Genomic DNA, 14,677 nt, shown 5'->3' with positions numbered 1-14,677 from the left:
TAGGGGGGAACCACTCTCTTTCAAACTACCACATCCCAGTTCCTGGCCCCCAAAGGCTTGCAGCCATATGATAATGCAGAAATGCATTCAGTCCAATTTCAAAAGTCCCCGTACTTGGCCAGGAGTGATGGTATATGAAAGTAAGTGGATTTCTGTGAGTTGAAGTTCAGCCTTGTCTACAAAGTGAGTTCCAGGACAGCCAGGGCTATTACACTGATAAACTCTGTCTGGAAAAATAAAAGTCCCCCTAGTATTTAACTGTCTCAAACTTATTTAAAAGACCAAAGTTCAAAGTCTTTTCTGAGATTTGTTCAATCTCTTAACTACAAAGTTAGTCTCTTAGTCTGCAAAGCAAGACTGAGAACCAGTTTGCAAACTCCAAACTTCATCTCCATGTCTGATGTCAAAGGGCTCTTCAGATCTTAACTCCTTTCAGCTTTGCAGGTATCCCATGGCTCTGGCTTGTCCAACACTGGGGTCTCCAATACACACACACACACACACAGAGTGGGGGGACAATATTCATATTTGTTGCTTATTTTATTTTATTACATGTAATTTGTTCCTCTGAAAGCCCTACCTATGTCTACAGAGGTCTGCAGTTTCTCTGAATAACCAACTGAAAGTATGGGTAAGAAGTACACTTGGCAGGTTGCCAGGCCAGGAGAAGCGGGGGTGGGGGGGGTGAGTCCTTGTCTCCCCCACAAGGAAAGTACGCTTGGATGAGAATGTTCTACTCTCCCACAGAAGCAGGAAATAGATGGGAGTGTCCTCAGGGGGCTACCCTTTACCCAAAATGGTTAAGAGGACCACTGAAGTTGGGCATGGTTTTCCACACTTTTAATCCCATTAGGCTGAAGCAGGCAGATTTCCCAGAGTTCCAGGGCAGCATGCGCTACATAGTAGACCCTGTCTCAAAAAACAAAAATAAAAAACCAACAAGGTAGTCACTGAAAGTAAAGTAATTGTTTTCTAGATTATTGTCAGGGCAGCCTAAATAAGTTTGCAATGGTTGCAATCTAACCATCCCACTGCTCTACTCCAGTTAGATGAATCATGCTTTTAGCCTTTTAAATACTTATTCAGACTGACACACTACAAAAATCTTCTGGTAACTGAAACGGACAGGTGAAGTGGTTTGGGGAATTTTAGATTTTATTGATTATACAGCCTCGCTTATTTTTGTCTGTCGCAAGCAATGTAGTTTCTGGAAGACAAAAGCTTTACAAATTACTTTGTTAAAAACTTTTCTCTAAAGCAATGAAATCCCTTCTAATGTGGGAGACAGGAGAAAGCCTGTCCCGTGACTAAAGAGAAACTGCGATTTGGACTCCTGGATTATTGCTGAGGAAAGTGAAATCTTTTTATTCACGACACTCCCGGATCTGCCCTCAGAACTGTTCCTACTTAATAAGGTCTCCCTACTCAAGCCTCGTTGCAGAAAGCCTTCCGGGCTCGCGAACGCCGGAGACGCCTAAATTCACCCTTCCGCCCCGCCCCCAGCGTCGCAGCAGAGTCACTAAACGCCGAGATTGCTTCTGGCACTACCCAGGGGCTAGTGTAGAGAAGAACAGTGTCACCGGCCTGCGTGTGGCTAAACGCAGGTCAGCGGCTGGCGTCACTCAGCCCTCGCGCGCAAGCGTACTAAGAGCACGCTCCCCCCACCTTCCCGTGCACGCGCTCGGAGCCTGCAACTCTCGCGAGAGAAGCGAGATTTATTCCTACGTACCGGGCCGTGCTGCTTATGGCGGCGCTGGAGAGGGGGCGCTGAGCTGTTGGGGTGAGTACGACCTCAGTGTTAAACTGGGGGTAGCAACGAGCCAGGTTAAAGACAGCTGAGGAGACTCAGGTTAACGGGAGGGACCTCTGAGTGTCAGAGTGGGCACTCCTAGAATTCCGGATGGAAGAGAGTTCAGTGTGAGTTCCTACTCCAGGCGTCCCTTTTTCACCCTGGCTTCAACCGTCTCGGCCTTAGGGCTGGCTGCGAAGCCTTAGTGAGGAGGTGAGGCCAGGGGGTGCGGGTAGCGGCGGTATGGGTGTCGGTGTCGGTGACTGAAGTGGGGGGAGGGAGCGAAAATGGAAACTCCGACCGCAGCCAAGATGGAGGCAGAGGGTGCGGGGCTCGGGCGCGAAGGCTGCCGGGAGCTGTAGTCCGTCCTCTTCCCCCTCTGCGGCTTGGCGGGGGAAAGGGAACTACAAGTCCCGGCGGGAGGGGTGAGGGGGTGGTGGCGCGGTCCTTTGTGTGCAGCTGGAAGAGGCCGGGGAGAGGGGCCTGTTCTTTTTTTTCGGGACCTTGTCTGTCTTGGCCGTCACTGGCTTTGGGGATACGACTACGACTACCAGAGCGCAGTGCGGCAGTGGCGCCTTCTTTGTGTGTGGGTTGAGACCCTGTTCCATCTAGGGAAAGTGCTGCGGGACACCTCTGTTCCCTCAGCCACATCTGACCCTAGCGCGGCGGAATTGACACCTTTACTCACAGTCTCTTGTGGCTGGGTCTCCACACCTAACTGTCCTTTGGCATTTGAAAAAGGAGTCGGGCCCCGTTCTAGGCACGTGTCTCCCACCTTTCTGTCTGGGGTAAATGGCATGCGTTAGGAGAGTTCCGTGATGCCCTCCCTCCGTGGTGCAAGCGCTGGCCTACATTGTGCAATGAATGGCTTGGCTTTGTCATGTATCTATCTAGTGTGAGAGCCCCAGTCGGAGAGCAAATTAAATTGGAAGATTTGACCGTCGAACGTTTCAACCATACGCAATCTTAGTGCCCCGGTTCTTTTACTTTAAAGAGTTAACCTTAGAAACACCTTTGTGGCTGGTCTCCAACTTGACTCACAGGTGAGGAGGGAGTACTCCTTAACACTTTCCACTGCAGAAACATTCTGAACATTATTAGACCACTTAGTTTCCTTGTTCTGCAACTAAAATGAGCAAAAAGATAGTGCTGTTTAAGCAGTTGAGGGGGACAGGCAGAAAGGAACTAAGGATGTTTAAAGATCGTAGTTGAGTTTGGACATTATGTTTAGGCTGATGTGAACTTTTAGTTCACAAAACTGCTAAGTTTGTTTTTCTTTTGTTTATTGGTTATGGCCTTAAACTGTGCAACCTAGGTTAGCCTTGAACTAGCTGGCTGTCCAGACTGCTTGCTTGCTCTAACCTACTTTTTAAAAAAATAAGTTCCAAATTATAGGGCATTAATTCAAGCTACCAAAATGCTCAGTCTGCCCTCCCCAACCCCTTTCTTTTCCTTTCCTTTTCTTTTTTTGAGATAGGGTCTTACTGTGTAGCCTTGTCTGGCCTTCGAACTCTGTGGACCAGGCTGTCCTTGAAGTTACAGAGATCTGCTTGTCCCTGCCTCCCAAGTGCAGGATTAAAGGCATGTACTACTGCCATGCCTGTCGATCATCTTGATTTTTTTAGGTACTAGACAGGCGATATAATTATTAATGTGGATAAGAAGCAGATTGTGTATGTAAACAGCCACGAATGTGTAGGTTATAAAATCTAGGCAGTAGTTACCCGTGCCTTCTTTAGTCCCATCACTACACACCTAGCACTTCTGAGGCTGAGGCAGGCAGATCTCTGAGTTTAAGGCCAACTTAATCTGCAGAGCAAGTTCTAGGACAACCAGGGCCACATTAAGAAACCTTGTATCAAAATATTAAAAAACAAAAAGAACCTTGGATCTAATACTTGTCCTTGTTTCTTTTCCTCTTAGAACTGGAGTGTAAAGAGATGGTAGTAGTTTGGTTTTGCAGCTGCTCTGATGTTTACCATCACCATGAGTATTTACAGCAGCTGAGTGGAAAAGCACAGCATTTGAAGCCCAGAGGATAGGTCTTCTGTTTTCATAAAAATAAGTTCTGACTTAAGTGTGACCTTTATAGGAATGATTGGAAATTGTGCTAAGTTTCCAGCAAATGAAAATTATGAACTGCTTTCTTTTTCTTTCACGCCCTCCCTTCAAGTAGCCCCTCGGTCATTCCATTTTTATGTAATGTAAACCTTAGTTTTGACCTTTTTTAAAGTATAAAGTTTAGTGGCATTAACTACATCTCTATGAGGGCTGTACTTTTTTAAGCAAGATAGGTGATTTGTGGAAGTTCCTTTTGGATGATTTTTTTTTTTTTGAGTAGTAAAATATTAAGACTAAGTTGCAAAATCAAGTTGAAATGTTGACATTTTGTAAGACACAAAGAATTTTGTCTTTTGAAGCTTTCTTTTCTGAAAACAAAGGGAGAATCATTTTGAGATCTTTGCCCAAACTGTTTAAGCAGTTGGGAAGCTTAGACAGGAGGATCTTGAGTTGGAAGCCATCCTGGGCTACATAGGGAGACCTTGATTCACAGCATGAAACAAATTCAGAATTTTATACAGTGGTTACAACTATAAAAATTTATTAGTGAGTGGCAATAATTTATGTGGTGAAACTGCTGTGACTTGTGGTGTTTTGGTTTTTGAGTGTGTGTGTGTACACATATAACATGCATATTCATGTATACATGTTTTTCACGATAGGGTTTCTCTCTGTAACTCTGTCTGTCCTGGAACTAGCTCTGTAGACCAGGCTGGCGTTATCAATCTCAGAGATCCTCCTGCCTGCACCACTACTGCCTGGCATAACTTTTGTTTTGTTTTGTTTTCTTGAATCTCATCATTCCAAGACAGAGGGTCTCACTGTAGACAAGTCTGGCCTCAATTCAGAGATCCACCTGCCTCTGTCTCCTGAGTGCTTGTCTTAAAGGTGCGTGCCACCACAACCAAAGCACTTGTTTTTAAATCCCTTTTACCCAAGCAGGATTTAGAAATCCCCTTTATCTTGCATTAGATGTTTTCTACTTGAATGTGGTAATAATAATTAAAAACAAACCAATACAAAACTTTAGGAATATTTAGTGTCTTTTAATGCTAAGGTATAGCATTAATACAAAGTTGACAATAAATGTCTCTGCTCTTTCCCAACATTGTACAGGTAAAATACCATTGGTTTAAAGCTACAGAAAATATATTGCATTTCTGTTTGTCCAACTTGGTAATTACAAACTCCAGTAAGCAAGCAAGTCTTTGGTGGATATTGCCTCCTTTTATTAGTTGAAATCTTTGCCTAGTAAACTTACTGTTGCTTTAAAAGACATGCTTTTCCTTCTCAGTTGATGGCTTATTCTGCAGTGCTTTAGCGACTAAGCTAGGTGTGGCTATTAAACATTGAAAATGTAACTTGAGAACTGGGCATGGTGGTTCATGTCTTTGATCCCAGCAGCTAGGAGACAGGGGCAGGTAGATCTCGGAGTTTGAGGCCAGCCTGGTCTACAAAGGAAGTTGTAGGACTATACAGAGAAACCCTGCCCAAGTTGTGGGAATGGGGAATAAGTTGAACTGAAATATATTATAATTATAAAATAACACTAATTTCAAGAAATGTCAGAACCTTGATTTATTTGGTCAATTACATGTGTACATTAATTTTTATTTATTTTAGTATTTTTTATTTTTATTTATTTTTGTATTTTTGTTTTTTGAGACAGGGTTTTTCTGTTATAGCCCTGGCTGTCCTGGAACTCACTCTGTAGACCAGGCTGGCCCCGAACTCAGAAATCTGCCTGCCTCTGCCTCCCAAGTGCTGGGATTAAAGGCGTGCGTCACCGTGACCAGCAGGAAAGTTTAAATTAGAAATGTAGGTATACAAGGTATACAAGTGTATGTGCTGGGAATATAGCTTAAGAGTTTGACTGATGTGCTCAAAGTTCTGGGTTCAGTCCCCAGCCCAGCATAAAACTGAATATAGAGGCAAACCCAGCAATGCCAACTCCAGGGACAGTGTTAAAAGTTCAAGGTCATATTCGACTATGTGGTGTCTCAAATTAGACCTAGCATAGAGTAGGTTTTTGTTGGAAAATCATTTCTTTAGCTTCTCACCCTGTTGTGTTTAACAGCAGTTCCATGCTGATTCCCTAGTATCCAGATCTCTAACAGCCCAGCCCAGTTGTTGCTACTAAATATATACAAAAGGATAGTTGCATCAAGTTTTTAGTTCCCCTTAATAGATTATGACTTGCATTTTTATTTTTTATTTTATTTACATATTTTGTTTAGTATTTCAAGACAGGGTTTCTGTCCTGGAACCTGATCTGTAGATAAGGCTGGCCATGAACTCAGATCTGTCAACCTGGCAATTTATATTATTAGTTATCTAAAGTTTTGTTTTGGGGGGGGGGGAAGATTTGTTTGTTTGTTTGTTTGGGTGGTTGGTTGATTGGTTTGACATGGCTTCTCTGTAGCCTTGGCTGTCCTTGAACTGTAGGTCAGGCTGACCTCACTAAGATTTGTCTGCCTATGTCTCCCAAGTGCTAAGATTAAAGGAGTGTACCACCACAGCCCAGCATTATCTAAAGTTTATCATTAATCTTAGTTTCACAAGACAGTGTTCAGTAGTAGAGCATTTGCCGAGCATGAATGACATAGAGGGTTCAGTTCTCAGCACCACAAAACACACAAAGGAGGAAGAAAACAAAAAAGGTCAAAGAAAACATAGTTTGTGTTTTTTAAAGTTCAATGAAATTCTGGTAGTGGAGATTCTGACCAATTTGGTTGGGTCTTTGTTTTTCCTCTAAAAAGAAAGTACTTTTTGCTTTAACTCCTAAAGTAACACAATAGTTGATAATTAGTGATACTCTTTACCAGTGGAACAGTGGGGGAAACAGTTGAGACTCTTCAATTGTTCTCTACTTTTTTTTTTTTTTTAAGATTTATTATGTATACAGCATTCTACCCGCTGTATGCCTGCATGCCAGAAGAGGGCACCAGACCAGACCTCATTTAGATGATTATGAGTCACCATGTGGTTGCTGGGAATTGAACTCAGGACCTCTGGAAGAACCATCTCTCCAGCCCAATTGTTCTCTATTTTTAAAGTGTCTGGCTTTAGAAGGAATAAAGGGAGATGCATTTGTTTTCAGACAGTTAAAGGAGTCAATACCACTTATGAATGTTATTATTTGGAGTAGCTAGCCAATTTTATATAAACTACAAGTTTTTGAGACTTGATTTGGTTGAAAACCATTCAGTTACCTATAAAATCTTACTAAGAAGACACTGATTCTTCTATTCAATCGTGCTTAATATATATATTAATATATATTAATACATTAATATTAATATATATTGCTAGGCCCCGTTAGTATTCAAGATTGGCTCTGCAATATTCTCAGATTGTAGATTGTAGGAGTCTTTATTTCTTAGACAGTTATCAACATGTTGTGTCCCCCAGTTCAAATTTCCTCCTCTTCCTCCTTTTGTAAATAACAATTTTTCTGTGTATCTGTGGCTGTCCTGGAACTCAATTTGTACACCAGGCTGGCCTGTCCAGTGCTAGGATCAAAGACATGGCTTCATTCTGCCCAGCCTTTGTTTTCTGAAACATGGTTATTCTATGTAGTTCTGGAATTGTGGGCATGTCCTACCACATCTAGATCACCTTATAGTCATCCTGTTGTCCTAACTATTGTGTCTTTGGTTATGAGTATGCCAAGGTGCAGGGGTCAAGTTATGGAAGTCAAAAGACAACTTTGGATTTTTTTCCTCTGTCTACTTTTACAGGGGTTCCCAGAGATTGAACTCAAGTTTTCAGCCTTGTGCACCAAGTAAATACCTTTATTCAATAAGCCATCTTACTGGCTTGGCACCATTCTTGTTTGTAATGTTTTTCAAATGAAAGTATTACCTCTCAACTTGTTTACTATTTTTCTTTTCATACAAAACAGTTGCCAGATGTAATGTGCACCTGTATTCCTAGCATCATGGGAGGTGAGATTGTGGGAAAATTCCCTGGTGCCGAGAATTCAAGACCAGCCTAGGCAACATAGGAAAAACCTCATCTAAAATAAAACTCGTTTTTACATTTATTTTCTCTGTACTTGAATTTATAAGTGTGCAAGTACACAATTGTGTAGGTTGCAGAGGACAGCTTGCTAATAAGTCAGCTCTCTTCCACCACGTGGGTCCTGGGAATCTTGGTGGAAAAGTCTTTACGTGCTGAGCCATTTCAGTGGCTTGTAACAGTTTCCTATTGCATTTTATTTTGTGTGTATATGTGTGAGCACACAAATGTACCATAGTGCATGTACCCTGGTAGTCTGTCAGAACACAGATTGCAGGGGCTCCTTCTCTCTCATAATCTGGTTCCACTGCAGCTGTCTCAGTATCTTTCTTCCCACTGTTACCGAACCTCTCTTCTATCCAGGCTGACCTAGTCAGTTCCTCTGAAATACACCATACTTGTCATTGTCCATCCATGCCAGAGGTCTTGACTTGAAGCAAGACTTAAAAAAATAAAAAATTCCATGAGAGTCCATGCTTTTAACTCCATCACTCAGGAGGCAGATCAATCCCTGAGTTTGAGGCCAGCCTGGTCTACAGAATCCCAAGACAGCTGGGTCTACAAAGAGATACGGTGTCTTGCACTTCCTCCCCCCCAAAATACCATGAGGGACAACAAGATGGCACAGTGGGTAAAGGAATTGAGTTCAGTCCTAGCAACCTAAGGTGACTTCCAAAAAACCATCTTGACATCCATGCACGCATGCCATGGTTTTTTAAGGAGAAATCACATAATGCTACAGTGTTCCTATTTTCAAAGAACTTAATATTTTGTAGTTGTTCAGGCTTGTTTTAGTGATCTTTATGCGCAGGATACTTAGTTGTTTATTTACTCTTAGTTTTCCAGGTTCTGTTCAGATTCTCTCTTAGTTGTGTGTGTTCGCTGTATTACTTTGCTGCTAATACAGTGGTGAAAGGAGTGTGCCTACTGGTGTAGTGTGTTAGCTAGGTGGTTAGCCTAGCAACTAAATTTTGTGTTCTGTATTCTACTTTTCTCCAGTGTAGCTTTTCTGATCTAGATCTAGATTGCATACTTTAATGGGGAGTTTGTTTTCCATAAAGCCTAACACACAGATGTCTGTAAGATGCTTGTCCTAGCTGGATATCATAACTTTGCAGGTGATGAAGAGATTAGCAGGACTTTGGGATAATTTGGGTTCTTTGCAGAGGATGTAGGCCATCCTTGAGCACTCAAGAGTGAACACTTTGTAGTACTTGCATCACTGGACAGTGATTCTAAGGATTGTAAGCCTTCCACTCTCTGACCCTGGTTCTCTAATAGCTAACTTTTGTCTTTGTCTCTATCTCCAGTATGAAGTGTAACGGAACAGACTTTACCACCTGAAACTGCTGCTTCAAGTTCAGATCAGGCAAGGAACAGACCCGCAACAACCAACAACACCAAAGAAGAGTACACAAGTTGAAGACACAACACTTGATCTGAAACAAGAAGTTTGTGCCTACTCAACAGCTTTGAAAGAGCACTTCCCAACGCTGCTAGTAGTCTTTGTTTTCTTCAGTGCTGTACTGTGAGATTGCCCGGTGCAGCAGCAGTTGTATTCTTTATTAGCTTGGTAGATCATTTCCTCTCGCTCTCCTTTTTTTTTTTTCTTTTTTTTTTTTTTTTTTTTTAAATACTAGCAACTTTCATCCTTTGGAACTTGTGCTGAAAAAAGAAGAGTCAGCAAATACTACTGAAAGTGCAATATTTGATTATCACTGCGAGGTAGGTTTGAATTTTCATTGGTTAATCTGAGCTGAACATGGTAGTATATGCTTGGGTGGTTTGCATGCTTACTGTATTGTTTGTTAGGCATGTCTAGTGCCAGAAGAGTATGTATGGTAGTGAATAAAGTGTTCACAAATGTAAATTTAGAGTATTTTATTACAAAATATTACTGTTAACTATGAACTAAAAGAGAAGGATCTCAGTGCTAAGAGTATAAGGAACAACAGGAGGCATCTGGACAAAGCAGTACTTTGTCAGGAGGAAAGGGTCTTCTCTAGAGTACAGAAGCAGTGATTCTCAGATTCTCTAGGAGGCTTGAGAGCACAGGACTGTAGTGAGCAGTTGAGTTACACACAGGCTGGAGAATACAGTTTTTATGGGTTGTCTTGAGTAACTGGACAGAGAAGCTTTTGGGAGCGAAGTTCTAAAAGTTACAGTATATTAGCTCTGTTCTGTATGTATGGGAGCTATTGGATGGTTATTAGAAGTTACGGACTTTTTCAAAGGGAAGATGGCTTGATTCATTGAAGATGAGAAAATCTACTGAAAGAGTAGACAGTTAAAGACAAAGGCTGGTGAGCAGACAGAAGTGGGGTTCTAATGGAAAAAGGATCTTGAAACAGGTTTGATGTGAAGCTAAGCGTAGGGAGAAAACAGCCTTAGTCCATTGAGTTGTCCAAACTAGAAAGACCGTTTGTCATTCACTAAAAGAAGTTTGTGTCAGAGCTTGTTGAAATGGGGACTTCTTTTCAGTTTGAAATCAGAAAGACTGCTAGTATGGTATATTAGTTATCTGAGGGAATTAGTTATAAAGAGCGATTTTTCTTTTTCTTTTTAGTTTCTAAGTTTTCTAAAATAGTCTTTGAATGGAGAATGGAATCAGAATCACTGGGTTATAGGTAATAAAGGAAATACTATGAAGAGAACATTAAAGAAGAGCAACACAAACACATAGGAAAGGAACACAAAGGAAGATGTTTTCAAAAGGTTGACAGCCATTTAAAAATGTTGCAGATGAAATTGAATGGAAATGGAAACAGTTTGTCTTACTCATTTCAAGAAGCACTCAGGTCTGTTGTGGAGGAGCACTTTCTTTTGATTTATTTTTTTGTGTATGAGTATGTGCCTGAGTGTATATTTGTGCACCATGTGCTGGCAGGATCCTTCAGAGGCTAGAAGAGGCATTGGATTTCCTGGAACTTGAGTTACAGATGGTAGTGAAGTACCATGTGAGTGCTGGGAACTGAACCTTGGTCCTTAGCAAGACCAGCAAGTGCTCTTAGCCACCCATGTTGTTTCTTTTCCTTCCTTCCTTCCTTCCTTCCTTCCTTCCTTCCTTCCTGACAAGGGTTTCTCTATCTAGCTTTGGTTGTCCTGAAACTTTGTCTCTAGACCAGGCTAGCCTCAAACTCACCTGCCTCTGCCTCCCAAGTGCTGGGATGAAAGGCGTGCACCACTACTGCTTGGCTCTCATTTTGTTTCCTATTTTCTTTTCTTTTTTCTTTCTTTCTTTTTAAAAAAAGATTTTTTTTTCTTTCTTTATATGAGTACACTGTAGCTGTCTTCAAATGCACTAGATGAGGTCATTACAGATGGTTGTAAACCACCATGTGGCTGTTGGGAGTTGAACTCTGGCCTTCTGAAAGAGTAGTCAGTGCTCTTAACCTCCTGGAACTCACTTTGTAGATCAGGCTGGCCTCGAACTCAGAAATCTGCCTGCCTCTGCCTCCCCAAGTGCTGGGATTAAAGGCATGCGCCACCACTGCCCGGCAATGATAACTATTCTTAGTGATAAATTTATCTCCAGAACCAATTTTATGATAATTGTTCTAGCATATCTTGTGTCTTTTTCTTCTTCGTCTGATTTTAAAGAGTAAGTTTAGGCTCATCCTTCTTCTGGGCTAGGTGGAGATGCCTAAAGCTGCTCATAAGCTAAAGGAAGAGACTGGGGAGATATGTGTGCTTCTAGTCTCAGTTTCTTGGTGGGCTGAGAGGCAGGCCCTGCGCCTACAACTTGAAGACAGTATGGGTAACAGCAAGACTGTATCTTAAGGATGCTAGGTGGTTGTGTGAAAGTTCTCCGTATGTATTGCACAGATAGGAATTATAGAGGTAGCTATAGAGTAAGAATTTCATTTGCTACAGCTTGATCTAATCTTTGTATTCTGAATATTGCTGTATGAACAGTTTTCAGTATATAAGATGATTATGCCCTGCGTACTCCTAACTTCTGGAAAGTGGGTTGTATGCACATAGTTGTAAACCATACAATTGAAGTAGAAGATCTTGACTATAAGGCCAGAGATCTAATGTTCTGATTGTAAAGTTATAAAATGCTTAAATGAAAGAAGTTTCCTATTAAGGAAGCATTTGGTAATGTAATAGAATCCCTGAGTGGTGTTAGTTTGTTTTCATTTTTAGGTTAGCATACAAAGAAGCAATGGGTTTCATTATTCATTTCCATTCATATACGTGGTTATAGTTTGGAAACGCTAGTTTTAAAGGGGAATATGTGTGTGTGTCTGTGTGTCTGTAAAATTTATAAAAGTAGTATATAGATGAGAATGTGTAAATATAGAGGGATAGGGAGAAACAAAAGGCTTGGGAAGAGATTTAGGGGCTTGAGAAAGTACACATGAATTCGTTTGAGTCAGATAATTAAAATGGTCTAAAGATGACAAAAGAAAAATGTAGAAAATCCTAGGGGGTTGTTTGTTTTTCTGACGGTAATTTTTATTTCAAGTTTATAGCAGTATATCGAGAGAAAACTGAAGCTTTTAATTGATGACAGGATAACTTGCTAACTATAAGGGACATGGCAATAACATAAATGCAGACCCATGTTCTAAAACTAAAGGCACTGTTCTCAAAGTCAGCACAACAGGGTAGGAACCAATGAATTTAACAGACTGGTTTTTAGGAAGGTCTCCAGGTATATGTTCCAGATTCTGTTGTGCCCTGTTTTGGTTTTTTTGTTTTGTTTTTAACCTTTTTTTTTTTTTAAGTTTTATTTATTTTATGTGTGTACACTGTAGCTGTCTTAATGTACACCAGAAGAGGGCATCAGATCCCATTACAAATGGTTGTAAGCCCCACCATGTGGTTGCTGGGACTTGAACTCAGGACCTCTGGAAGAGCAGTCAGTGCTCTTACCTGCTGAGCCACCTCTCCAGCCTGTGCCCTGTTTTTCTTAAAGCTCCAATAATAAGCAGTTATACCAAGTAGATACTTTTTTTTCATATAGAGGCATGTTTTTAATTGATAACTCACTCTCTTCATACAATACTGTACAAGTTAAGGATGTATCAACAATTCTATTTAAGATACAAACTCATCAATATTCATATAAAACTATGAGTTGGTACATCTTGGTGGTAGGTACTTTAGTAGTAAATAGCACAAATATTAAACTCAGCTGCATGAGACTCAACCTTCCACAAAAGAATTTCCATTTTACTTAAGATATCCAACTCAAGTCAATCAAGACCACTTAAAGAAAAACTTGGGATCCAGGTGTAGCACATGCCTCAGAAAGTTGAAGCAAGAGGATTGTGCATTCAAGGCTGGCCTGTAGTAGTATACAGCAAAACCATGGCTCAAAAAAAAAAAAAAATACTGGTAATAAAAACATTTTTAAAAATAAGCAGTTTCACTTAGGAACCAGAAAACATGCATCCTGGCGACTCTAGATACTTAATCTATTTTTTTTTTTTTTTTAAGATTTGTTTATTTATTATATGTAAGTACACTGTAGCTGTCTTCAGACACTCCAGAAGAGGGCGCCAGATCTCGTTGCGGATGGTTGTGAGCCACCATGTGGTTGCTGGGATTTGAACTCTGGACCTTCGGAAGAGCAGTCGGGTGCTCTTACCCACTGAGCCATCTCACCAGCCCCTAATCTAAATTTTTTATGTGAAGGACACCTTGAACTATCCCAACATCCTAATATGGGTATGAATTTAGAACAATAAAAGACTATAAAATTTTTTAACAATTTAAGCTTGATCTGTGCAAGTTAACCAGCACAGAGCACTTAAGGGAGATGAAGTGATGGCTTAGAGGTTAAGTCTGTTCTCAGCTACTTCCAGAGGGCCCAATTTAGGTGCTCATAGATCTTGACTGCACAGGAAAGCAAATGTTTGTGGCATACCCACCCACAAACACAAATAGAATTTTTATTTATTTATTTATTTTTGTTTTTCGAGACAGGGTTTCTCTGTATAGCCCTGGCTGTCCTAGAACTCACTCTGTAGACCAGGCTGGCCTCAAACTCAGAAATCCACCTGCCTCTGCCTCCCGAGTGCTGGGATTAAAGGCATGCGCCACCTCGCCCGGCCGAAAATTTTTTAATGACTTAAAACAATAGGTTACAGTGTTTTGTTGGTTGGGTTTTTGTTGGTTTTTGTTGTTGTTGTTGTTGTTGCTGCTGCTGCTGCTGCTGCTGCTGCTGCTGCTGCTGCTGCTGCTGCAACTTCTTTTTAAGACAGGTCCCAGCCCAGACTGTTCTCTAACAGGAAAGGATGTTCTTGAGCTTATCTTCTTGCATCTACCTCCCAAGTCCTTGGGTTACAGACATGCAGTTTTTATTGGGCTCGTGTTATTTTGTTGTAGGGGTGGGTAGTGAGGGTTGGAATATTTCCCTAATGGGACGTATTAATAAATTGATTAAAGGCTGTGTGCTTAAGTTACACAGTTACTAAAAACTTTAGTGTACCTAATAGGGAAATAATCACTGTTCTGCTTTAATCAAAATACTGTAAAAATGGTGAAATACACTTTAGTAACAGTTATTGCAAATCTATGCCGAAAACAATTGTATAAATAACTACTGAGTTTAGGAGAGCCAAAGTGGAGGAGCACATCTGTACTCCTAGCACATAGGAGGCTGGGGCAGAAAGGTTCAGGAGTTCAGGATCATCCTCCACAGCTTATTTCAAAGTCTGCCTGAGTCGAAATGAGGCTGCATAAAGCCGTGTCTTCAAAATAACCAGCTGGAAGGAATAGTAGAAGTTATGCGTGCACGGATAGTTTTGTTTAGGCATACAGAGCTATCAATTTTAGAAATGACTGAGGGAATTA

At 41.1% G+C, this 14,677-nt stretch overlaps 1 protein-coding gene across 3 annotated transcripts in view; it reads left to right on the top strand.

Annotated features, from left to right (window-relative positions):
* The first annotated feature begins 1,657 nt into the window (after window positions 1-1,657).
* Csde1 (cold shock domain containing E1) overlaps window positions 1,658-14,677 on the top strand; it is a 36,789-nt gene continuing 23,769 nt past the window's right edge. For all 3 annotated transcript variants that reach the window (XM_021157725.3, XM_029474892.2, XM_029474891.2), the window contains exons 1-2: window positions 1,658-1,780; window positions 9,181-9,595. The gene's annotated coding sequence lies outside the window, so the exon portion shown is untranslated. The remainder of the gene's footprint in view (window positions 1,781-9,180; window positions 9,596-14,677) is intronic.

The sequence above is a fragment of the Mus caroli genome, unplaced genomic scaffold, assembly GCF_978045245.1.
Source record: "Mus caroli unplaced genomic scaffold, Mus_caroli_1 scaffold_3, whole genome shotgun sequence".
In the NCBI taxonomy this organism is placed as follows: Eukaryota; Metazoa; Chordata; class Mammalia; order Rodentia; family Muridae; genus Mus; species Mus caroli.
This window is presented reverse-complemented; position numbering and strand designations above follow the sequence as displayed.